This window comes from Temnothorax nylanderi, unplaced genomic scaffold (assembly GCF_030848795.1).
Source record: "Temnothorax nylanderi isolate EJ_2023f unplaced genomic scaffold, tnyl_v1.0 TNYL_tig0029_pilon, whole genome shotgun sequence".
Taxonomy (NCBI): domain Eukaryota; kingdom Metazoa; phylum Arthropoda; class Insecta; order Hymenoptera; family Formicidae; genus Temnothorax; species Temnothorax nylanderi.
In genome coordinates, this window is record NW_027249091.1 from 451,609 (window position 1) to 477,277 (window position 25,669).

Sequence of the window (25,669 nt, forward strand, 5' to 3'; positions counted from 1 at the left end):
TCTTTCATGAATTTATGTAACCGGAAGAATTATGAGAGAATAAGAATTAATTCGACAAAGAATTACATGCCGACATTTTGTTACGCGCTCTATAATGATCTATGTTAGTGTTACCAATAAAGGATTAAACGTAGAAGCGTGAACGATGAACGATGTAACAAATATCGCGAGTAATTAGAACCGTGCAAATAAAGTCGAGAAATTCGAGCCGTGGATTTAACGACGTTCTAATTTCCGTCGAGAAAGGCAACGCGCGTGCAGCGCGTTCGGATCGATGCTCCGCGGTTTCTCGTTCGTCGCGACGCACGCACGCACGCACGCACGCTCGCATGCATGCAGGCAGGCAGACACGCACGCACGCACGCACGCACGCACGCACGCACGCACGTACTACGCACGCAGGCAGCCACGTAACTTCGCGATATTGCGAAAAACCGAGCGTGGCGCGTGTGAAACCACGAGCGCGACCCGACGCGTATGGAAATGGCGCGCGGTTGCCATTGTATGGAAATGGATACGGAGTCCGCTCGCGGCAGAAGCAACCACTGTGACCAACTGGCTCTCCTCCGGCCGCCGGTCTGCCCGCTTGCTTGCTTGCTTGCCTGCCTGCCTGCCTGCCTGCCTGTCTGCCTACCGAGTCGTAATGTCGCTGTCAAGAAAGCGGCAAGCCTCACTCCGTGCCTCGTAAAATCGGACGCGTACAGCGCGTACACACTCGCAACGCGATGCCCGGTGGAGACGCGTGCGAAAACGCGAGCGTCCTTTACTCCGGATCGGAACGACGTGATGAAATCTCCAAGAATACAATCTCTCGTCCTCGAAGCGCGTGTCGCATTTACGCGATCGCGTAACAGCGTCGGTCGCAGTGTCAATGTTTGATTTCTCGTATACGAACGCTCGCTTTGTACCAGCTTGCGTCGTTTAACGAGCAATTAGCACCGCGTTCTTCCAGCGCGCGCGCGGTATTCGCGAGATTTTGGTTTACCCGCGCGCGATTACATCGACGCACGGAGATTAATTGCCTCGGCCATCGTTTGTTTTAGACACGCGCGGCGCGGCACACCGGCGTCAAATCCCGCCGGGGGATTTATCAAAGTTAAGCCTTTCCGCTCCGCTCTCGCCGCGCCGGGCCGCAGGTAATGTCCTTGTCAAGAAAACCGGCGAGTCGGTCTCTCGGTGCGGTTCGCAACAAAATAAAAATGCGGACGCGTATATGCGCTCGAGGACGATGCTCGCGCACACGCTGTGAATGCAGAGATGTAAAACGTAACGTAGCGTTGACTCCCGATAATGTTATAATAATGACAGGATTGTCATTTTTATAAAATAACTTGGCGATAATGTAACAATTTTTAATACTACATTAATCGTTCTCACAGCAAGGAAGAATTAAAGCGGACTTGATAAAACGTTCGGTAACACAGACTATTCGAATTCTCCAGACTGCACTTAAACGCAATTCCCCTGTTTTCTAACGTGCCTTGTACTCCCTGCAGAAGGATGCATGATTATAATATACCCTAAAGTGCTTCGCGAGTCAAAAGGAATTTACAGAAGACGCGCCACGCAAGTTCCGCGAAGGCCTTTAACCGACAAATTATAATCGCCCGGCAACTATGTTGTGCCGGAATAGCCCGACGTCATGTCTCGCCTTCATTCCGCGGCCGTCCCCGCGCTCGTAATTACCCGCGCGCGCGCGCGTTTCTCGCGGCAGCCTTCCAGCGGCATTGCGCGAGAGCGCAACGTTTCCTCCCGCGTCTGCGATTAACTGCGCCGCATATATATATATATATACACAGTTACTTTGTCGTTGCATACGAAAGAAAGAGAGAGAAAGAGAGACGTATCAGCAACAGCAGCAGCACCGAAGCGGTATGTCGCCTCGAACATCTGTCTTCGCTCGTCACCGGGGCGAATACTAATGCGCGCCATCGCACTCGCTCGTTATACCTATAGCGATGGACGCTCGGCGCGTGTTTTCACAGCGGTGACATTTCGCCCGTAAATTACGGTCGCGAGCGTGCGCGAGCAGCGAGGGATAACGAAAAACACCGGATAAAATTTACACGACGTTTACGGAGCCGGGCGGAACGGCGCGGACCGGTGTCAGGCGGAATCGAATGAGACACCTCGTTGCGCCGAGAGGTCAGCTCCTCTCCGCCGGAGCGCGGGACCTCCTGCGGACAGCGCCCGGGACAAGCGCTCGTCGTAAAAGTCATTTTACACGTGCGCGCACGAGGGACAGGTGACCCGCGTCCTGGTATCCACGTCGGCCACGTCGAGAATGAGCCGGAGACGAAAATAAAAAAGACGTGCGCGCGTATATAACAGCGGTCCTGGGGACCCGCATGCGAAACGCGATGTCGTCGAGGCGAACGGACGTCTCGCGGCCTCGACGGGCCTCGGCAGCAGGCCCTTTCTCATCCTTCCTTCAAGCGACAGACTCTTCGAATTCTCCCGGACTCGGAGCCGGAGGATCGACGGTAAACACCGGCAAACAGCGGCGACACCAAGACGCGCTCGCTGGTCTCTATCCGGATGACACAACCCGGATACTAAAATCTCACTAATGTAAGCGATATTTTTATGACACCTGTGATGGGTGTTTCAAGATCATAGTGTTTTATACCTCGCACGATGCAACGCATCTTCCATGTCTGAAGATAACAGTTCCGGATGATCTTCGACAGAAGCGTATATAAACGCGGAAATATTAAAGGATTTTACGTAATATGTAACTTTAAAAAATTGAAAGAGAAATTGTAGATCTATAGAACGTTACTAGAAGCATTGTATTTATCGTTCCATACATCTTATCTTGTATTCACGGTTTTCCTATTTCGAGACTTTTATAATATCAGGATTTGACAAAATCTTTAATTCATTCTTTTAAAGAACGGCCAACGTGGCGGGGCTGTCCATCAACAAACGCCTTGCTGTTAAAAATTCAGTTTTGCCCAGTTTGGCTCGCTTCCTTGCGTTTATTACTTTTTTTTCGTCGCGAAAACAACACAGTCCCGAAGCAGGTGCGTGACAGTCTAGACTGTTCCGTGTTGCGGCCCCTCAGAGACAATCACGAGGGTAGAATCTCCTTGTAGCCCTCTGGTCTCCTTTTAAATGTTCCGCTTCATCTCTGCCCCTCTAAATCTGGCCAGAGGACAGTTCCTGCGAATCTGGAATATCGTACAGGGAGAATCCTATTCGCACCACAACACCGCGCCGTATCTCCTAAGCCGCAGCAGAGGCCGACGGTGAGGAGGGAGAAAGAGGGGGGGGGGCAGAACGAGCCACGGGCAATAATCTCGATGGCTCGCCAATTACGTTCGTCTCGTGGCCATCTGCTCCTCCGGGCCAGGAGACCCGATGACCGCTCATCCTTCAACAACCTTCCTCCTCGAGTTCCGCCCCGCGGACCCCTTCTTCCCCCCTCGCGCGTCTCAAACTCCAATCTCGATCTCCACCTCCGCGCCGATTCACTGTTCGGGGCTTTCTTCCCTCTCGTATAGGGCCCCACGAAAGGTGGCGACGCAAATTGCGGAATCGATACTGCGCGCTCGCGCGCGGTTTGTCGCGCGGTAATCACGACGTTGTACGATGGTCCGGGCCCCGAGTGCGGTTCGAGGGGTCCGGGATGTTGTGACCGCGTCCCGAGATGCCGCCGCCGCCGCCGCCGCTGCCGCTTGGACAGAGAGAGAGGAGAGAGCACGTATATAATTACGCCGAAATCGTAGTTAGGCGCGCACCTATAGGCACACCACGTCGGGGCCCCGAAAATTGATCACGTACTGCGTCGGGGTCCCGGTTCCCCGTTCCTCGCCCTCCCTCCCGTCCTCCGCTACCGCCCGTTCTTCTCTGTCATTATCGGGAATAAAAGTCACCGCTGTTCCATCGGCGCGCTGGAGGAATCCGTTGCGGGGACAATCTCCTGCGTGTTCAAGGGTTATGACGGCTACACGGGTCCTTCATCCGCCTCCCCGATACGAGGGTCCATATTTATGGGGGCTCGTGAACGATCAAAAGGCTGCTTCAACGATATCGTGGATTTTAAAGCAGCGATCAAATTGCAACTGAAAATATATGTCGTCGCGGTCGGAAAGTTAAGGAAACCTTTAAATGCTTCCACGAAGCGACGCCAGCTCGATTCTCACGTTTTGGAGGTGCTTCCATAACAACGGTGTGTTCCACCAGTCACCTCCTGGCGTTTAAATCGAGGCCAAAAATCACGAGCTGGAGTTAATAACGGTACGGGAGGAAATGAGAAGAATATGATACGGCGCCCCGGACTCGTTTAAGAAATGGGAAACCTATTAGCATAGAGGAACGACGTCGTAGAAGGCGGGAGGGACAGCGGGAGATCGAGGCGTCCATTGTGTACCGTCGGGACGGGGGGCGCCCCGCTTTCGGCCGGCCGTGTCCGCCGGAATTCGTCGAGCGTGTCCATTGCTGGCGCGGTGTCTCAACGAGAGAGTTGGACGCGCGTCGTGAAAGCGAGTAGAGAGGTCGTCTGTCCGATTCTTCGGCGCGCCGTCATCCTTGCCCGGGCGTCATTTTCACACGCCGCCGCGCCAGGATCGGCGTCGGCGCCCGCTCCACCGCGACTCTCGCTTGCACAACACCGAGCGTACGCGGTCACCCGCGAAGCGGCGGACTCTTCCTTCGTGCTGGTTACGAATATCGTCTCTTTATTGGCGAAATTGTCTTTCGGGAACGGAGAGGAGAGGAGACACGGCGGCACCGAAATTACCGAAGAGTTTGACGCAACGGTGCCGTTCTTAATTAAAAATCGAGAACGGTATATTTCCTCCGTTTCGAGACATTTAATCTTACTTCGCGAAGGCTCTTTCCTTCCGTTCATTACGTCAACGCATTCGCATTACCGTTCCCGTTACGCTCTTCCGTGTGGTCAGACTCGGAAAACTCGAGTGCCCGCTCCGTCCTTTACGCGCGAACGTCACATCCGGGCGTCAGAGACGCGCGCGAATCACCGCACGCACGCAACCGCACCGTACCGCGACCGATTTATCACATAATGGAACGCGAAGCATACTCGTTAAAATTTTTTACATGGTTATCAGCGTTCCTTGAATTATACTTTTATATGGGTTTCGCGTACCGTAAAAGGAGGAAATCCAACATATGGTGAAGGACATATTTATCTCTTTGAAAAACACAGATTAATATATACTGTGAGTTTAGATATTTTCCGCTTATTTAACGCTAAGTTAATAGTTGTTGCGACTATTATTAAATGCGATTTTTTGTTTATTTAATATAAAATCCCCAAATAAATATTTCTTAAAGTTCTATACTTTTAAACACAATATTGAAAAAAATTAAATTGCACTATAAATATGAATACAATTAAAATTTACGAAGAAGATGCCAGTAGAGGCAGCTCATCCGAACTTATTGTGTGTATCTTAATATAATACGAGAGGCATTCATAATATTCCATAATGTAATATCGCGGTACTTTCCAATGATAATTATACACCAATTATTGATCGTCATTACTTCTGGGAGAGTTCGAAGTATTCATTAAATAAGCAATCATCATTTTTAACGACTTTATAAATTACTATCAGGCTCGCCGTTCGGAGATATTACGGCCATATTTATCCGCGCGCGACATTCACCCTGGTCGATATCCACACGAAGATGGGTGTGTCGGCTTAGAGTTGGTTAAGAGGAGACGCGCGCGGTGCATAGGTCCGGGATGGAAGAGATATCCGTATATATTCTCGCCCCCCCCCCCCCCCCGGTGCGTAATATCGCTTCGTCGTTCCAGTGCGCGGAGCCAGGTCACCCGTCGGCTGCGTCCACGCTCGGGTAAGGAAACAGTCCAAATGGAAAGAATAATTAGGCGGATCTCTCGGGCGACGGGCGAGAGGGTCCTCCTTTCCTTCCTCACGCGTATATACAAATGCGCTGCATCGCGTGTGCTTGTGAATCACTCGCTCGCTCGCTCGCTCGCCATCACACATGCACATTCGCGGAGATTCGTTATCTCGCGCCGCGGTCGCGACGCGTGCTCGTATGCGTGACTAGTAACGCGGGATAGAGGCCCGGTCATCGCCGTACGGCGGCATGGCCGCGGCGAGCACGTCGTAATTATTTAATGACGCGTTAATCTCGCGGTCTCTCGTCTTATTGGCACGTCCGGATATACGCGGTGAGATCGGCCGCGTGGAACGGGGACGGATCGGACAAAAGGGGAGGACGGAGGAGTAGGCAGACACGGAGAGGACCCGAAGGGATCCCGCGCGCTATATCGATGCATTGCCCGGGTATTAGTTTAGCTTTCATTAACGTGCCGTTTTATTTGACTGTAATCCGCGCGATCGCCGACTCGATACCTTCGTAATTGAGGCGTGAGTTAATAACGACTTCTATATCCGGAGAATCGGCGCGCATCGCTAAGCGCGTCAATGAGAGACTGTGTCTTGGACTGTAAACGCGAAAGGAGTGAAGAGCTGGTCGTCGATTACACTGATTCTGTCATATGTATAGTTAATTAATTTGCAGATAGTGCCCGTATAACGCACTCGAGGATCTCTTGATGATGCTTCGATCTCCAGAGTCAACTTCGTAGCATTTTTCATGAAGCGAAACATTTCTTTATTATTTTATAATTATTATATATAATATTAAATATACTTTTTAAAATATTTTTAACGTAAAACAATTAATTTCGAGCTTCGAAAGACGAAGGAAGGATTTAGATGCAGCGCAACCTATTATCAGCTCTAGACCTTTAATTTAGCTCTTCTGCAGTATCGCGAACGGCTGCTCCAGGTTGTTTTAACGTCAAGTTGCAGATGTTGCCGGCTAGAGGCGTAAGCAAATCGAAGGTATCGTATCGCTGGCATGAGCTCATACGATTACCGTACTCGTCTCGCTCGCGCTCGTATGCGAGCGCGATACGAGCGAGGTCGCGGGGACTAATCGAGATTCGAATCGCGAAATTAGTTCGTCGATCCATGCGAGGAGGAGCAGAGGAAAGAGAAGTAGGAGGAGGAGGAGAAGAAGGAGGTGATTTCATCCCCGCGTTCGCGTGTGGTCACCCGGCTTATTAAGCGGGCCCATTCCTTATTGCAGCGAGGGGAAACGTCCCGGCCCCCTCGCGATATTGCGGCTCTCTCGCGAGCTTAACATTATAAATTTATCAGTGAGAACGCGCGGGGCGACCAAAAGAAACGCGTTGATCGAAAGATGGAGGTAGGAGCTCACCTCTGACCCGCCGAAGTATTTCGATATACGCTCTCGTGCCGCGGAGATATTTATTGGAGATAATTATAAGAGCGGTCGTAAAGTCTCGGACGGGCCCGTTTCTTAGCTGATATCTTACACTGCCCGTGGAGCGGGGGGGCCTTACACGTACCTTTATACAAGGTGTCCCTCTCGAGTATTCGCTTACGAAGCATTCGTATAGACAAGAAGAATTGTCCTTCCTCTCGTGTTTTACAATTTCAGTTCTTTACTCAGTAATTATAAATAGTTGATACGTCAATAGTGGAAATAAGAAACAAGAGATCGATCCGTTCGAATCCGGTAAGTTCACAAATCATTCAAAGGCTATAATAATGCCTTTTCCTTCTCGCGAATCTTAAAATTAGCAACGGTAGGTTGTTTATTTCTATCCCCGTAAATATATCTCGCATATTCTGCCAATAATTTGGATGTACCGACATATCAAAATTCGAACGATTTATTTCACGTGTTAAAACTCTTTTATGCAATTAGCATTTCGGAATGACGAGTTGGTCGAAATAGCGAACTAAATTCGATCTGCTCGATATTATGCCATTCTTTGACGGCGTTAATTTTACCAATCGTTTTAATAATTCTGTGAATACATAAGTCTTGCCGAGTATATTTCGTCCCGCGGCTATTTTTCGGGCACCCCATAGATACGAGTCAACGAAGCCGAGGTGGTTGAAGATAGCACCCGGATAGCGAGCCGCCATGCAACCCGCGGAATGAAAATCGATCAGAGAAGCCGGTACGAGGATCGAGAGATGATGCATCGATATCAAAAGTTGTAGAGTGGTTTCGCGCGCTCGCGCTCGTTCTCTCTCTTTCTCACTCTCCCCTCATTTCTCTCTCTCCTCTCTGTCTCTTTATTTCTCTCTTCCTTTTTCCACGGTGCTCTCCCTCTCGCGATCAAATCGCTGTTTGTCGGGGAATATGTCCGTGGCAATTTGGATTTGAATTATTCGCAATTTTCTTTATCTCATTTCCAGTTATATCTCGCACGTCCGGGTCTCGTCGGATCGCGAGCCGATGATGATGTGTCGGATCGAGTTTCCATCTCCGGACTCTTTCCAGAGAGATCGCGGATATCTGCCGCTTTTAAATAGACCGCTCCGCACGGGCACGAGCGAGAGCTTCGGCGCGAGCCGTCGATTTGACGGATTGATATTTCGGCTCGCGGCCGTCGCCGCATCCGGAACTCGCTACACCTCGAGAATCGTGTCTTTATCCTCGAACTTATTGTTAGTACGGGCAACGAAAGCGACTCTTAAAATTCGGACATCAAATAATATTTAAATATTAAACACAATACTAAAAGGTATGAAAAGTTGCAAATTATATATCATTAAGAATTGATAGAGTTTAAGGGGATGCTGTAGTGGCAGTAATTACCGACATTTTTTGGGGACACATAAAACTTTGAATTGGTTTTACGGAATTGAAAAAACTTTTTTACAGAATTAAAGTACGCACAAAAATGGAGGGTGTTGCAGTCGATTTTACATCAAAAACGGAAAAAAGTTAAAAATTTGGGCACATAGAGCTGTCACTGACGACAATATTGATTAATGCTGTATGCCCAATGCAAATCATGTGTTAGAAAATAATTGCATCAATTGCAGTAATGAATTTTTATAGTATAATTACGGAGACACGTAATTTACACGTCGGAATCTTCCGAGTTTCAACAGTGAAACCGGGATTTATAAAACTGATTCCCGTTTCTCATCATTTTGTAAGACATCGCCAAGTTTAGGATTGAGAAAAAGAGTTCGGAAAAACATGTCGGGAAAATTATAAGTCGTATCGAGCGCCCCTATCGAGGCCATTAATTAAATTCGAAAGCGCATCGTTCTTTTTCGGTTCGCTTCTTCGTGCTCGGAGAAGATGCTCCAAAGCGTATACTAATTTCAGGGATTGGTAACGGAACTGCCATGTATTAAGAGAGACCGGTTTCACATTGTTGCCGTTCCAGAAAATCAATGTAGAGAGGTGGAGAAATTGCCAGCAAACAATTTTTCCGTCTTCACGCTACGCAGTGATTTCTGATGTGCATCAACGACATACGGCGGGAAATAATTTTACGGTTCTGCGTCTAACACGCCGATGCAATAAGGATCATAACTTTTACGAACACGATAATTGACTTCTTAAGTCTCGAAAGAGTTTACTACGTGTTAATACGTAAAAGCGGGAACGAGACGTTTCGTGATCAGGGGTATTTAACTAGGGATACTTATTTCTCGGCTACTTGTTATTATTGCACTAGTCTACGTTCTTGTTATCGCGTTGACGACACGTAAAACTCTTGTACCCTTTTTCCAGTTTCTGCAGGTACTTCCTAAATTTAAATTATACCGCAATGTGATGTAATAAAATAGTACAAACCTCCATATCTCCCTATAATTAGATAAAAATTGGTATTTATCAAGTTTTTTCCGTCTATTTGTTCTATACGATCATAATTAAACCAAACTTTCTTTCCATATATCCTATATAGAAAATGTTAATGTTTTCCAATATTGACCGAAGCGATTTAACAGCGATTAACTCAATTTTTATTTCTCCGTTCATATTACAAGTAGCACCGTAACCTAGACAAGAGCAGCGAAATAAAAGGATCGTTTAACGTAGATTGCCAGTGCAAACCGGCCGCAGTATTCGTTTGACAGCGCACACATGCGTTCCTCGCGGCGAAAGGAAGGATTAAAGGCAATCCGACCGCTAAGAAAAGATCGGCCCTGGAACGAGGATAATGTTCGCGGATTCTCAGCGTGCGATCCCAGGCCCCCAAGACTCGATCGGGATACTCGCGGCGCATACCGAGGGGCCGATGTGACGACGCGGCACATCGCGATCGCAGACAGTTAATTACCGTTCCCGGTAAAGTCGGTACGACGCGGTGCGGCATGGCGGAGAGAGACGCGGGGGAAAGAGAGAGAAAAGGAGAGAAAGAGGAAAGAAAGACTTTACACCACACGGCTGTAATATTACGGTCGCGTGCTCCCGGAGATTACTGTTACTGTTGCTGCGCGTATACGTACGCGCATATATATATCGCGACCCTTACATGTGAAATCCAACGTTACACACGCGGTACACCGCGCTCTATCTGAACGCTCATAATCCGTCCGAACTTCCGGGAGCGCCGAGACTTGTCAACAGTATCGTCTTTTTCTCTCGTCCGCGATAAGACCGGCGGGGACAATAATCCGCGAATTATGCGGCACACCGCGCTCTATCTGAAACGTTTATACTCCGTTCGAACTTCCGGGAGCGAGCGCCGAGACTTGTCAACGGTATCGTCTTTTTCTCGCGTCCGCGATAAGACCGGCGGGATAATAATCCGCGAGTTATGCCACCTGCGGCCTGCCGCGTTCTGCCGCGTTCTGCCGCGTCACGCCGCGCGGTATCGTCTCGCGGCATCCGCCGCGGTGGGAATATATGCATAACCCTGGCGCTCGCTCCGAAGTGCCGGAGCACTTCCGGTCGCGAGATCGCTCGGGCTTGGCCTCTGCTTCGTCGTTGTCGGTCTCGATTTTACACGGGACGGAAGAGAGTGCCGCCGTGCGTGTTTACGACTCGGGATCGTGAGTGCATTTCGCCAGCTCGCCGTATCTCGCGAATTTCATTTGTTAGCCTATCGAGGGGGTGGCCCGCCATGTGAGTAACGGCGTAGTAACGATGCGTTTGACGGCGCACGGACCGCCGTGGGTGTACGTGTGCGTTTACCGTGTGGTAGGAAGTATGCCAACTTTATGCAATGCCGTGCGTCGTCCGGATAATAAACGTCTAATGAGAAATATGAACGTCACGATGGAATCTAAAGCGTCGACCGACAGATTGAAATAGGTCTCCCCTTTCGGTTAAGGATTACAACAGGTTCGTCTCGTCTTTATCAAGATCTTTATCGAGCTCCATATACCCTGAGAAAGAGCGACAACGACGAATCCTTCCGCTGCCATTAATCGGGTGGGTAGAAGGGGGGATCCCTATCATAATGGACGAGAAAAAATGAACTACATTTATGTACGAATACAAGATCGCGAACGGAGTTAAACGCGTATGTACGTACGTATCGTCTCGGTAGGTATTGTATCACGGAACCAAGAAGACAATATACAGATAGTCAGGGAAATACCGTATTGTGTTGGGTTGCCCATTACGTATGTGAACGTCTGCATAAACAGGAAGTTGCGGTGGGATTTGTCTACCCCTATATTACAAAGCACAAGTAAATCCTTTTCCTTTTTTATTTATAGACTACAGTAAATGTGTAAATGCGTAATAAATATGACGCGTAAGAAAACTACGACAGTCGCATAAACTCTTTTAACTTTGTTTACTTGAGAACCTCCCAGCAGGTATAACGGGAGAGATAATGAGCCGCGTTTATGCTTCCATACAAATGTGAGGTTATTAACGAGCTCATAAAGAGCTCGGGAGATATCGCTGACTGCAAGAGACGGTCGTATCGACAGGATACTCAGGTCCCGAATTTGCCGAGTCCGATGCGAATGAGAGAAACGATTCGACCGGGCTCAGAAATGATACTTGGAAAGATAATTTCAAGAGGAGATTGTGACCCGGCAATTAAACGAATCGCGAGCAGCGCGCGGCCAATTACTTCCGTGGACTCTGACCGGGTTCTCGGACCAGGTCGACACGCAAGGGGCTCGGACCCCGCCGTGTCATTTCGCCGATCGGCGGAGGTCGATCCGCCGAAGTGGCCGAATGTCGCGATACCGAGTCCGGTCGATGACGCGCGAGCGGCACGCCAGCACGAAATATGCAATAATGAATTAATTAGGGGAAAAGAGACCGACGTCAAGACCGCCGTCACGGCAATTAATCGAGAGAAAGGTATCCTGGCGTTAGTTGCGCCAGAACCGAGCAGATATTTCGGCAAGCTCCGTTCGCTTGCAACGAACCGCGACCGACCGCTTGTCGCGCGACGTGATATTCTCGTTGAGAAAATGAAGAAGAAGAAGAAGCAGAAGAACTTCCTTTATTTTTCGCGACAAACTCTTTTAGAAAAATAATAATAATTGTAATAAAAGTGTAGCACACGGAGTTACATATACATGTAATTTTTAATCAATCGCATAAATTTTGTCTTATTTTGATATTTTCAAAAAGCATATATTTTGAGAAATACTGCTATTATCTTAATCGTTTCGTGCGCGTCGTTTCGCGTTTCCAAAATAAGAACCTTGACTCTCAATGAATTGTTTCCGTTACCTTACTCCATCAATGTCAACTTGGATAAAATAACAAGACCTTGTTGAAAAAGAAAAAAGAAACAAGAAAGAATAGATACTTAACGTTTACATAAGATTATTGCCGGTTTCGCTTCACGTCGATCTAAGTAAACGTCGCTAAGAAAGTAGGATATCGGAGAGACGTTTAGGCCTAAATGTGTAGTTATTTTGAGTCGGCTGACTTGCGCGATTCACGTGTACGCGTGTACGTGCGGTAGTGAGCGTGTAGACATGATACTTACACGCGAGAGACGGCCATATCCGCCAAGGATTCGTGATGCGCGACCAACGTTGCGGAGTGACCGCTATATTAATTCGCACATTAGCACTTTACCATGTTAACTGCCGTGCAAAATCACTTCCTCCTCGCCATGGGAACACCTGTCGAACGTTTTACGGACTTATCGGCGCGCCTCGTTCGATCTTATGTATATGCGGGCGAGACGCGATCGCGATCGCGCCTCGTAAATCAATTACAACCACCGCTTCGCGCGCGCGCGTTTCTCAATTTACATTTTAATTTCGCGCTTCGGGAGGATCGATGGGACGAGTTATTATCCCAGTTGATTTTCGGGGTACGCACGGAGCTCCCATTAATCTGAACGAACGCGCGAACCTGACGTCAATTAAGCGTACATGGTTATTAATTTATTCTCGGTGCTTGCGACGTCACGGGGCGACGTAAGATTATTGAGATCACTTAGCGTGACGCTCTTTATGAAAGCAACAATGTGCCCACAACAGATTTCTCAATTGTCTACACGTAAGAAAAATGATGACAGCATTTCGAATTAAATAACACATTTCTTAAAAATTCTCAATGTTTAAAACTGCCCGAAAGATTATGGTTATAACCGATTTTATTTCTAATTTTAAAGTCTAAGAATAGAACTTAATGATGATAAAACGTATTCTTACTGAAAAGATTGCAATTAGAATAACTTTATTTCCATTCTACCAGTGTCTTCTTTCGCAAATCACAATTGTGTCCGACGGAGATATTTCTTCGCACACGTTAAATCTGTTCTCTCTTTTATCAAGCCTCACTTTTCTAGCTTAAGATTAAAACGCTACAAAACCCACGTTATCCATTCATCGATCTACCTTTCCGTTAGCAATCTCCTCCCTCTTCTTCCTCGTTTTGTCCTAATGAAAGTCCAGTCCTCGGTACAAAGTACCGTGCGAGTTAACGCGACGTCGTACAAACGGCGCGTTAAGCGGCGTAATAACCGGTGGCTACTGCAAGAAAGAGGGAACGACGAGTGCGCGCGGGGCACGCGAGGCCATGACTGAGGGGCGAGTCTCATAACTTCTGGAAAGCGACCTCCTCAAACAACGTGCCGAGGGTCGATAACGGTTACTCGTATTCAGCGACATGCACGGCGCGCGATCGCCGTGTCGCCTCAATGTGAAAGGGGTAGGTAGGTAGGTAGGTAGGTAAATCACGTACACGCCCCCTTTGGGCCGCACCCCTCATGGATCAGCGCGACAATACCGCAGTGAGGCAGCGGAGTCCGTCACAAAGGATTGCAGTGCACTCCTCTATGCGCGCGCCTCTCCCTTCCTCGGGGTGACACGCAGTTCATGTCGTAGGCGAAAGTGGGGCGAAAGCTCCGATTTCATTGTCGCAAATGGCACAAAAAAACGATGGATTACACTTTCAATAGGAATATTGTTTTAATGACTCGCGACTGCAGTGCGTCTTGAAAACAAGGAACTCTACATCAGAATTATATATTTAAATATTAGTAAACACAAAATTAAAAACAAAATAGCCGTCGTTTTAATCACGTTGATACAAAGCTGTTCAACTGGCTCTAACGATTTAAATTACAAATAGTTTTCTCTTATAGATTCGGATTCTATTTTATCAGAAATTTAATTAAAGATTTAATTGTCCAACTAATATTTCGAGCATTCTGAAAATAACATTTCTATTCCTATTTAGAACTGGTAGAATTATTTATAGAGAAAAATGGTATTTTTTTTATTCTCCAGAGGAAATTATCGGCAAGAGTCTTTTGCGATTGCCACAGGAATGCGGATTGTATTACGCGGCAATGTTCATTTTTTTTCGCAGCGGTGCTTGAAATAAAATTTCTGTCATCAAAATTATCTAGGAAGAAAAATGGTAATTTTTAAATTAAACCAGATGGTGTACGTTAACTTTCTGTGATAGTCGCGGGAATGCGAATGACACAAGCGACGACGTTTCCTCGCGGCGATCGTATGCCGATTTATACAAGTCGGTTAAAGGAGTATGGTACAGGTGTGTTATAGCGGCGGCAAAACCATCGAATATACTTCGTTTTAAGAGTGCGCGAAAGAGTAAGCCCCGTTGACTTGGCTTATTTGAAAGTAAACTAAATAGCGGTATGCGAAGAATAATTTAAGGAAACGAGAGCATTTACATCGGAATGTAAGATTAAATACGAATGATTAGAGATAACGTAAAAGTTATAGAGACAGCTGCTTGCGTTCTCTCGCGGCTTTCGTCAATTTATCAGGATTTCAATCTTAAATAATTGTCTTTTTGCTGTCTTCGAAGTGTTTAGACGTTTAGAGCATACATGATACGTGCACACGTACAAATAATAACGCACAGAACGAATTGAATTTATAATAATAGTCTGAAAACTTATACTGGCTGTGTTCGCGAAACTGTCAATAATTCCGCGATAAAAAAAGCAGACGCCCTTTAAGCGGTCGCTAATCGCGCGGTTCACCTCAACAACGTCGGCCTCGCCATTACGGTCACTGCACATTTTTGCTCCGGGATAGCTTTAATTTTTAAATACGGATTTACCGTCTCTCGTGGCAGCCACCGCCGCCCCCGCCCCGCCCGCGATAGCTATCATTTTCTCTCCGGTGGAAATGGCCGACACGAGACGCACGCGATGCGCGCCGGAACAAGATATTTCGGGCTCGCACGGTGGACCGAGAGCGGATAGCCGGGTGACTCATTATTTCGTGGCCCTTTTCGTTCTCATGCTCGTCCCCGCTTCCTGGGTGATACCGTGGCTGCGGCGTCGACCCCAGAGAGAAAGAGAAAGAGGGATATAGAAGTGGAGAGACATAGAATGAGTGGGCATACACACGCAACGTGCACGCACGGCTAACACAAAACGGGAGCGCGATTGTGTGCGCGCTTGCGCTGGAATCTCGGAACACACCACCAGGCCCTCCCCGCTCCGCCCGATTTCGGTTCGCTGCCGTATAATAATTTCAATAATCCCGGACCCCAACTACGACGGGATTAATAGCCGTCCGCCGGCCAGAAAGCGAGAGTACCAGAAAAGAGGGCGGGGGAGGCAGGGAGGACGACGAGAGGAAACGACTGGGATGAAGAGGAGGATGGAGAGAAGCCATGGGTGCGCGCGGGTCGGAGAACGAGCGCGGTCCATTGAAAGAAGAACGCGGGCGAGGAAGGGCGCCGATTAATTTCAGCTCGTTGGTGATGTTGACTATCAATACCGGTCGTACAGATTGTACCTCTCCAACGAATGGATCGACATTTCCGGACTAAGCTCGAGATGTACACGCAAATTTGCTATATCAACTTAAATAGTTTTTAATATTTTAGAAATTAGTTTTATTTTATCAGAGAGCCGGTCGCCCTTTCTCTCTCTCTCTTTTCTCTCTACCGAATGTAACTTCGCGAACGACTTTGTTGAGGAAAAAAGCGCCGATTGGAAGTGTGCATCGTGCTGCATCGTGGCGTGCGCGGCTTTACGATCCGCGAGGCAGCAGGAAGGCAGAATGAAGCGGGTGAGCGCGTAGGACGAAGAAAAAGACGAGAAGATGGGGGTGAGAGGGAGGAAGGAAGGGATCGCTAAGCAGATGAGCGGTGCTCTGCCGCGGGGGTCCCGAACAGGTTCGGGGCGAGCGAAAGAGCACTCTGTTGCAATTGCTTCGCCGTCGGTGCGTGCATAGAAAGATTTCATGGAGGTGGATGGAAGCGCGGGAGAACGAATGCGCGGAGAGATGGCTGGAGAAGCGACGCGACGACGAGCGGAAAGAGGAGACGGAGAGAAGGAAGAAAAGGGAAGGAAAAAAAAATAAACAAGAGAAGAGAAACAGATAAGAGAAGAGGAAGAATCAACTCAAAGGTGGGCGAGGGAGCCTTTAGTGATGAGATTCGATCCCGCGGAAGGAGCAAATTTGGCTATCTAATTCACGAAGGAGGGAAAAACGGGGGTAGCGGAGTCTAAAGGGAAGCGTAACGACGGGGGGTGAGGACGCGCAAGTGCGCACGTCTCTCTCTCTCCCTTTCTCACTCTATCCTTGTCTCTTTTTCTCCCAGCAGCCACCGCTGCAAATGGAATTACGCGGATCCCGCACTTCAAACGGCGCTTTATTCACCCCACCTCCGCGGGCTGGGACGAATTGACAATTGACAGAATTGATACAGTGTCGGCGGGAGAGAGCCACGTGTGCGCTGGAAACGCGTGTTTCGCCCGCGGCCGTCGCCTCTATCTTCCTCGCGAAATTGCATCCGTCCCCTCCCCCGCGTGCTCCCCCTCGCCCTGCGATCGCTTATGCCGTTAAGCCTTTTTTCCATTACGAGATTGTTACGGCGAGAAGGAGGGGAAAGAGGGATAATGCGGCGCGACCGGCAATCGTCGTGTTTTTTTATGTGATCTTAAAATACGCTCTCTTTCCCGATTCATGAGAATTCCGTGAATTAGAAGATGTTACGCGTTCCCACGCGCCTTCTGCCATCGATGAGATTACATCTCGCGATGTTGCTCGATACACTCTTCACTCTTCAATCGACGTGAGTGCTAAGGAAAAAAAAAAGGTATCGCCGCGCTACTATCGACGCTAATGTGTATAGGTGATAGCAGATCGTGCGTAAGCTATACCGCCGCGAAAGAGTCAGCGATTTTAACCGCGTAAAATTTGCGCGCGATTACGAATGTATTTCGACACGGATGTAGATTGCCGTTTTATGCCTGTCTCATTTTTATTGCACGAATACTAGTGTCATGATAGCCACTCTCTTTTTACCTTGATACGAATTAAACATTGTCATAAGTTATAATAATAAAGCGTGTATAACGGTTACGAGAAATTGTGAAATCTGCAATTTTTATTTAACGTCTGACATATCGCATACATTACCGCGTCTCGGACTGTCCTTTCGTTATCCGTGCCGCGTAATCTGCGTGCCAATTATCGAGGTGCGTCATGCGTGTCGGTTTGCTTTATTTTTGGCAATTGCTTACGCAGAACTGGGTCTCGTTAAACCGAGGTATCGCGATAAAATCACCGGATCGCGACACCGTAAAGGACTCCGCGTAATTATACGACGTCCGGCAAGAGATCCAGAGTTCCTTGCCGCAATTATCGCGAAATAATCAGTGCCCGATTACCAAGCGCCCGATTTTCTGAGGCGCAGAATCATTGGCCATTTATTAACTGCTTCCGCGTAACGATGTTCTAAGGTGACATATCCGCTCTTTCAAGTTTTCAACGAAGAGAAAGTTCAACAAATGTTTGTCTATCCTAATTAAACATTTATAATATTGTAGCTAAATAAAAGAAAACTTACACTGAGAAAAAAATGTTCTGGATTTTAGTAAATATTAGTTTGCATACAACTGTGACTCCATTTATTAAAATAAAGAAAATTTTCCTTTTTATTAGTATATTTTTTTCTCAGTGAATACGCACATATACTAATAAAAAGGAAAATTTTCTTTATTTTAATAAATGGAGAGAAATGGTAAAATCCAGAACATTTTTTCTAAGTGTACAGTGTTAAAGAACGGTACTGTCTCTCATAAGAGAAATTGTAATAACACGTTAAAATATTTCATTCTCCGTCCATTTATTTTCTCGTGTGTTAAATGATGATTGATAAAAATAATTTAAAGTAATAAAAATAAAATAATTTAAATTAATACGTCGATTAAAAGGAAAGGCGATGAGTTTGTTATTAAAAGCAATCTGATCATACGCAAAGTGATTAATTGAAAGAAAAACGAAAAAAGAAGTGTACCGCACAGCTTGAGACGGACATAAAAGACGCGAATGAATGCCGATACTTGTTGCACGTCGTTCCTAAATAGGACGTTGGCGGACAATAGCGATCGCCGAGGTGGGTATCGCAAGCGTAGCGAAGCTCGGCAGCTTTTCATTCGCCGTGGACAAGGGGAAGGGGACCGGCATTTTTTGCGGGCTGCTCCTTTCGTCGGAAAAGGGAGACGTCACTTAATTAAAGCGTCGAGCATCATCTCGAGATAGCCGGCGAGTGCCACTCAGTGGTCGTTCGTTCTCGTAGTCTCCATTGAGTCGCGAAAAAAAAAAGATCGTCTATCCCGTGTGTCCTGATTCGACGGGGACCTCATTCATCGTTCCTCGAGTTAGTCGCGTTGCAACGATACGTCAGTACCATTTTATTCGCAAGCTATAACTACACAGTAAAAAATTTTGTGTCAATGGAAGTCCACTCTCAATTTTGTGTTAAAATAACTCATTCATCGTGTTATTTTTGACATTTAGAAATGTTATATCGACATTTATAACATTTCTAAATGTCAAAAATAACACGATGAATGAGTTATTTTAACACAAAATTGAGAGTGGACTTCCATTGACACAAAATTTTTTACTGTGTATGTTCAGACGTTTGGGAAATCTGCTAATTACGCATTAAGATAATACAAAAAACTTCAGCTTTCGCGAAATAAAAGCTAAATACTATGATTAATAAAATTAAAATGCAGTTTTTACATAAATTTATAAAATATATGTACTTATATATATTAAAAATAAATGTGTGCGTTGATAAAGAGATTAAGTTTGAATATGATGAAAAATATTCAGACCATTTCGGACGGTCTGTCGATGGGATTTCCGTGAATTGTGCTCATGTAGGACGAAACGGAGGAAAAAGCGGACGGGAGCGAGAGCAAAATGTCGAGCTTTTGATCGCCGGTGACTCGTCGCGATGGCGAAAATCCGATTTGTCAGGCAATTTGTCCCGTGACAAAATTTAAATCGCAAAGCACATTGCGGACAGGGGTTGGACGCCACCGGGGTCCGAAGGGGGGAATCAAATGTCCTTGCCGGGGGGGATTCAAAGTGGATTCGGATAATACGTGGTAAAACGCGTTGGAGGGTGAATCCTAAATTTGCAGCATAATCTCATTTTTCCGCCGACCAGACGCTTCTAGTGTGGCAAGAGGTCTATTTATCGCCACGCATAGTAACTTATCCCGATCGATCAAACAATAAAGTCTAATCTTAATACTTTCCTCTCTTAAATATTCCCTTTTTATCTGTGTATATAATTTCATATTGCGTATACATATCTATGTATAATAAAATTGTATGTAATAATATTCTCATGACGTATAGATTTCGATGAGGGAACAGGACAAGATGATTGTAGTTATCATTAAATGCGACGAGTCATCTTCCGGGTGATTCGAACCAACTCTAATTACCATCTCATCAATACGTTCAAGAAGTTTACTACCTTTTTGTAGACTCATTGCCGCTCTCTCTCTCTCTTTCTTTTTTCCTCTCTTTTTTCATCGGAGTGTTTTATTAAAGTACCATCGAAGAAATCATCGGACGCTCTAAATTATAGCTGGGAGACGCGCCCTCTGACCAAGGATTTGCCTCTATTGTATATCGCTCACCGTAATCCCGGTCCACTCACCGTGACACTTGTCACCTGATTTTATCACGTCGTTAAACGTTCCCGACGCTCGATCGTATTGACATCAACGACGCTTAATTGTGTATTTATTGCCAACGATGGAATCCCATCGTTTTACGTCGTCCCACGGTTTTTACGGGATCGGGTTTACGGCGATCGGATGCCGATCGTCCTCCCGACTCTTGACACTTATTCTTCGAGACACGTGGAGGCGAGTAAAGGCCGTATATGAGAGGTAGATGCTAGTAAATGCGCATAAAATGCGTGATATCCCGATAAAACGTGTTTCTTAATCATATGTGCTTTATAAGATTGATTGTAATTATAAAAATTAAACTCATAGAAACTTGATGCATAATGATAAATGAGAAATTATCACGATAAGATTTAGATGTTTTCAGTATCATGATACTTTGTTACATCAAGTATTACAATTTAAATTGCGAGAGATTTTCATTCAGCATTCCGTTATCGGAACAAAATTTATTAACGATAGTAGTAAACCGGGCCTTATCATGGACCATGTCTCATAATTAAGATTGCGCTAATTATAATTACCGGCAGGCGTACATATTCGACCGAAATCAAATGCAAGAAAAGACGCAATTACTTAACAAGATGGACATAAAAAAAAATTACCATAAAAATGATTCCGGAATGCGCCGTATAAAAAAAATAAAAATCACTACGTTAGATCAATAGACAAATTATGGGCATTTAATCGCCGCTACGATTAGTAAAAATTCAACGAACAGACAAGAATTCCTCGAATGACAGTAACGTTAAAGAAACAGGAAGACCGTAAAGCGAATCGTATAAATTATTATCTTTTCATGGTGTGTCGCGAGTCTACAAGTATTCGACAGCGTCCGACAGCGTGTCTACACGGTAAGAGAGTTGAGAATCTTAATTTTTTATTTAAGCGCTAGATTACGACGGAATTATTCGACTATTCGCTGCAAGTTCGCCATGCTTCCTCTACGAATAAATTAATGAGTTGTAAGCTGTAAGTTATTTTAGTGATATACTCAAGTTTCTAGTCGAGACATGAAGAAACTAAAGTTAAACAAATAGAAAAAGTCACAAAGTATTTAATTTGTTGAGAGTCAAATAGAGCTGTTAAATATGTAGTGATGGATACATTAAATTCTCGACAATTTCTATGACTTCTTTAACTTCACTTGGCACGAAATCCTAAAATTGAACGGATAATGTAAATTCGAAAGTAATCATCTTTATAAAGTAAATGTATCCATTAAATGAGTCTATCGCATACTCTTCACTTTTCAAGATTTCTACTTGATCCTATATTCCACTTCCTCCGACTGTAAAGTTTCGAATGAAGGCAAGAACGGAGTTGCGCAGCACCATTACAATAACGTCTTCAATTAACAAGTTTAAAAGCAACGAAGAAGCGTCCTACGAGTCTGACGAGTCTTCCATTTTGCATAGCCGCGGCTTCGCGACTGAAGGAGGTCGAAGTCGAAGTCGAAGTGCTTCGGAAGTTCGTCAGGTTCTGTAACGAAGGCAAGTCGTGACGGCGCTTCGCTCTTCTCCGGCGAGAAGGGAAAGAAGAAAGTCTTCCGATTTTTACTTCGCTTCTTCCGCTAATCACTCGTGACGGGGAAGTCGTAGAAATAAAGAAAAAAGAGCGAAAAATTAAGGTCGCTTTACGAGTACTCGGAGATGGGGGAGTGGATATGTTCGCGGAAGAGCCGCGCTTTTCCGCGCGTCACGGAAGGCGTCGAGTTCGCGAAAAGTATGCATCACGCGAGCCCACCTTGTTACATGCTGCACGCCGGCGTATTCTAGGTGCACAATCTAGTAACTTTTTGCCACGATCATAAAACGTACGAAAACTGTCCCGCGACCGGTGCGAGTTTCGCGAGACAACGCCTCTTCACGTAGATCATAATGCCTCAACTCGTTTTCGACTCGCGTTACGGGAAACCAGCGTGCATCACGTCCGATCGATGTAATTTGCATGGAAAAATTGACACCCTCTGAGCATCACAATCATATGCCAACCCACGCATTAAGATGCGTCTTCTTACGTTAGACTAGTCTGAGTCATGATATTGTCAGCTGTTTGTTTTGAAGATAATATTATTTCAACTTGAAAAACGATTCTCTCACGATTTATTAACATTAAACTTGATAAAATTCATTGCAAACGATTTTAGGTATTAATCTCCGAATGAAGAGTTCAAATAAACCGGACACTTTAATTTTAAAGAATAATTTTTTTTCGAACAATTTTTATTAATATTTAAACGTCATATATACGGGCAATTTAATCAGTTTTATCTTATAATTTAATGCTCGTATGTGATTCACGTGTGTTGTAAATGACAAGTTGTCTGTCTTGATTCCGCGGCGATTAAAGATTTTTTATGTTCGCGCGTATCGTAACTCGTATATTAAATATGCGAGACGCGTTGTCGTCGACATTATTGCCGATAGATTTACGCGTTAGGATAATGATATACATTGCGTATAATAATATAACTTCCCGTTTAGTCGCGTCGCCGGGCCGTAAAGTGACCTGCAATTTAATATGCTGAACGCGCGCGCTGTCGAAGACCTTCCCAGCTATGCGTATGTAACGTACGTACATACGCGCGGGATAATCGGTGAGAACCGAGAAAGAGCAAAGGTTACGGGTGGACAGCAGTCGGTCTTGAGCGGTGGCACAACGCCGGGAGAGTTCTCCTGAATGTTGCTGCCAGGGACAAGTGTCTGTGAGTCACGATCGGCGATGACCTATGAATATACGATAAAACGTAACCGAAGGTCTTTCCGACGCGTACGAAGCTCATTCACACGCAGCTATACGCGACTCCATAACCGACGTTCGATACGCAATAATCTAGCGTGTTTATCGAAGCGCTTATCCAAGTGCCAATGTACCGCGCGATGGATTTTTCGAACGCAGATAAAAAAAATGTAAATATACAATGTAATCGAGAGATTTTTTTTAAATTCTGATGATGAATTCGTTAGTTAATTAATTAACTTTTCTGGGAGGAAGGTAAGTCGTTACTGGAACGTCTTGTATGTCGATGTCATTACGTTAGACGTTATCTAACATTGAATATTTCTTTAACTGGAATTTTATAAAAATAAATTAATCTTTTGTGAAACAAAGACATTGAGCCTTGTTGTATTATGAAACTCCACTTTAATGTAAAATAAGCTACTCTATTCTAATTCCACCAATTCTAATAATTAGCATAGGGTTGAGTAAGTGCAGTCAAAGGGCTCCGAGGGCGGTTCTTTGGACGTCGCTCAAAGGTACAATTCGGCTCTAATTCGATTATCGCCGACGACAAGCGGTGGGTCGCCGGACTCGCTTTCCATTTTTTATTGTTGCCTCAAAAGGGACTACCGACCAACATATTTTCGGGAAAAGACGCATTTCGAAGGGTGGTGCAAGGTAGACGGTGAAATAAATCCGGCGGGGAATTGCGTACCTGTCGGTGCGCGCGGTGTATCGGAAAAAGGGGTCGGTCGCGTCCCCGGTGTTGGTTCTCGTCATCATAAACTCTTCCCTGTATTCCACCGGGTAGTAGTGTGAATCACGTCGCGCGTCGCATTTGTGGTTTTACGGCCTTTTCCAGAATTTTAAGGACCGCACTAAATGACCGAGAAAGAATTCGATGATGGACATACAACTCACGTTTCGTATTTTCTTGACCTCGACGGGCTAAAAAGACCCTTTGAAAATAAAGGACGCGGCGAAATAAAAGCGACAATGTTGCGTGACATTGTTCAACTATCTTAAGCAAAGTGCGAAGATCTTAGAAAGATCGGTAGTAAATGTAGAGACACATTGTAGTCCGAGTAGTAAATAAAAAAAAGACAGTAAAAGTGTCAACAAAAAGAGAGCGTCAATCTCAAATTTCGGTTAACATCGAATTCGTGTAATAAAATTTCGTAACTACGAAATGTTTAAATATGTGCTCATCGAAACGAAAGTTTATTTAAATTGTATTATTAATTCTTAAATATATAACATAAACGAAAATGTTATGCGTTTCCAAAATTAACTTTTATTAGAAGCTCGCGAGACGTCTCGAAATCAGTGTTATATTTTGCATTCAATTATATGTTAAACATATTTTTTTTCTCTAAAATAAAATTTTCATTTAAGAACAAAAAACTTTGCGACCTTTTAAAAGTTAACGCGTTCGGAAATCAAAACTAATCAATTAAAAATTAAAATGCAAAATTAATGTTGTTGAGCCTTTAATTTATTGTTCCAGTGAGAAATTTTTTCACCGAGCCGTATTTGTTTTCGCGATCTTAATTGCATTTATATGTTCTCGTCTTACAGAGTTGTGACATCGCTGCTTCTCCAAGCGATGCATTCTACGGAAGAGAAATCAGCGGAGGCTCTAAATACCTTTCGTCTCGATATCATCACCACTCACTTCTGGAACACCCGCCGTTCATAATGGTCGAGCGAGCTCCGGCTCACGCTCCGCTTCCGATCGCGCGTCTCGCGACGGCGAAATCGCGTCGTCCCGCCTGTTCTACGTTCCGAGGTTCCCTCGGTCTGTCGCCCCGCGGAACGACCGGTTGACAGTTGACACCAGTTTGACAATGCGCCGTGCTCTGCCATTGTTGGGAACCGCGTGAGCGTGCCGGCTTGCCATTGTTGGGGCGTCGCGACGCCTTCGTTCTCCTCCTTCTCTCTCGTCCCCGTTTCCCTCCTGTCCACTGGTCTGATCTCTTCGTTACATGAATAGCGCATTTTACTTCCTATCTCTCTTCCTCTTCACTCACGTGATAAAAATTTATTTTTTACTTTTTCGTTATGATTTAATTAGATGCTCGTTCGCAGTCCTCCCACTTTATTCCAGTAATAGCTCTTTAATAAAGTTTTCGGTACTAAATATAACGCCTCTAATTTAATCTAATTTAATCTTTTCTCTATCTCCGCAGTTTGGTATCGTCTTGCATCTTTTCCCGGTTGACTTTTATTTACCTCAACTTATTTATTTCGATCTGTACACTATTCTTATGCTCGCATTGTCTATCCGGGAGTTTTATTGTACTTTATATCATTCGCAGTTCATATTTTCTGTATTATAAGTTTTTTTAAACATGCTTCTCTTCTTCTGTTATTTTTCTCTAATTTATTTATATTAATTTTATATCTTTGATGTAATACCTTAATTTAAGATGAAAAGATTTAACCGCGGATATGAAATCAATATATAGGTAAACATAATGCAGTCTAATTGATGAATGAACTTCTATGCTTTCGCGTTAAGCGGCCTTTAACTCCGTCCTCCGCGTTGGTTCGAACCCGCTGCTCCTCTCCATTTACGCCTGTTATTTTCATGCCGGCGTTTTTCCCCTTGTCTCCTTCTATCCCGCAGCACACGTGTAAATTAATAATTCAGTGACAGAGAGACACAGCCGTCCGGAATTCGCGTCGTGCCGTCGCTGTCGACCGCACACGGACCCGCAGCGA

The 25,669-nt window shown here is 45.5% G+C and overlaps 1 protein-coding gene and 2 long non-coding RNA genes across 4 annotated transcripts in view; 2 read left to right on the forward strand and 1 right to left on the reverse strand.

The window, feature by feature from the left end:
• LOC139770394 (uncharacterized) overlaps positions 1-25,029 on the forward strand; it is a 61,029-nt gene extending 36,000 nt beyond the window's left edge. Inside the window, exon 2 of the long non-coding RNA XR_011717733.1 lies at positions 24,524-25,029. This is a non-coding gene — a long non-coding RNA (uncharacterized lncRNA). The remainder of the gene's footprint in view (positions 1-24,523) is intronic.
• Positions 1-25,669, forward strand: part of LOC139770393 (uncharacterized) — a 166,919-nt gene that overhangs the window by 61,121 nt on the left and 80,129 nt on the right. The gene's annotated exons all lie outside the window — the stretch shown is intronic.
• The window catches only part of LOC139770392 (uncharacterized), a 240,621-nt gene that overhangs the window by 54,111 nt on the left and 160,841 nt on the right, over positions 1-25,669 (reverse strand). The gene's annotated exons all lie outside the window — the stretch shown is intronic.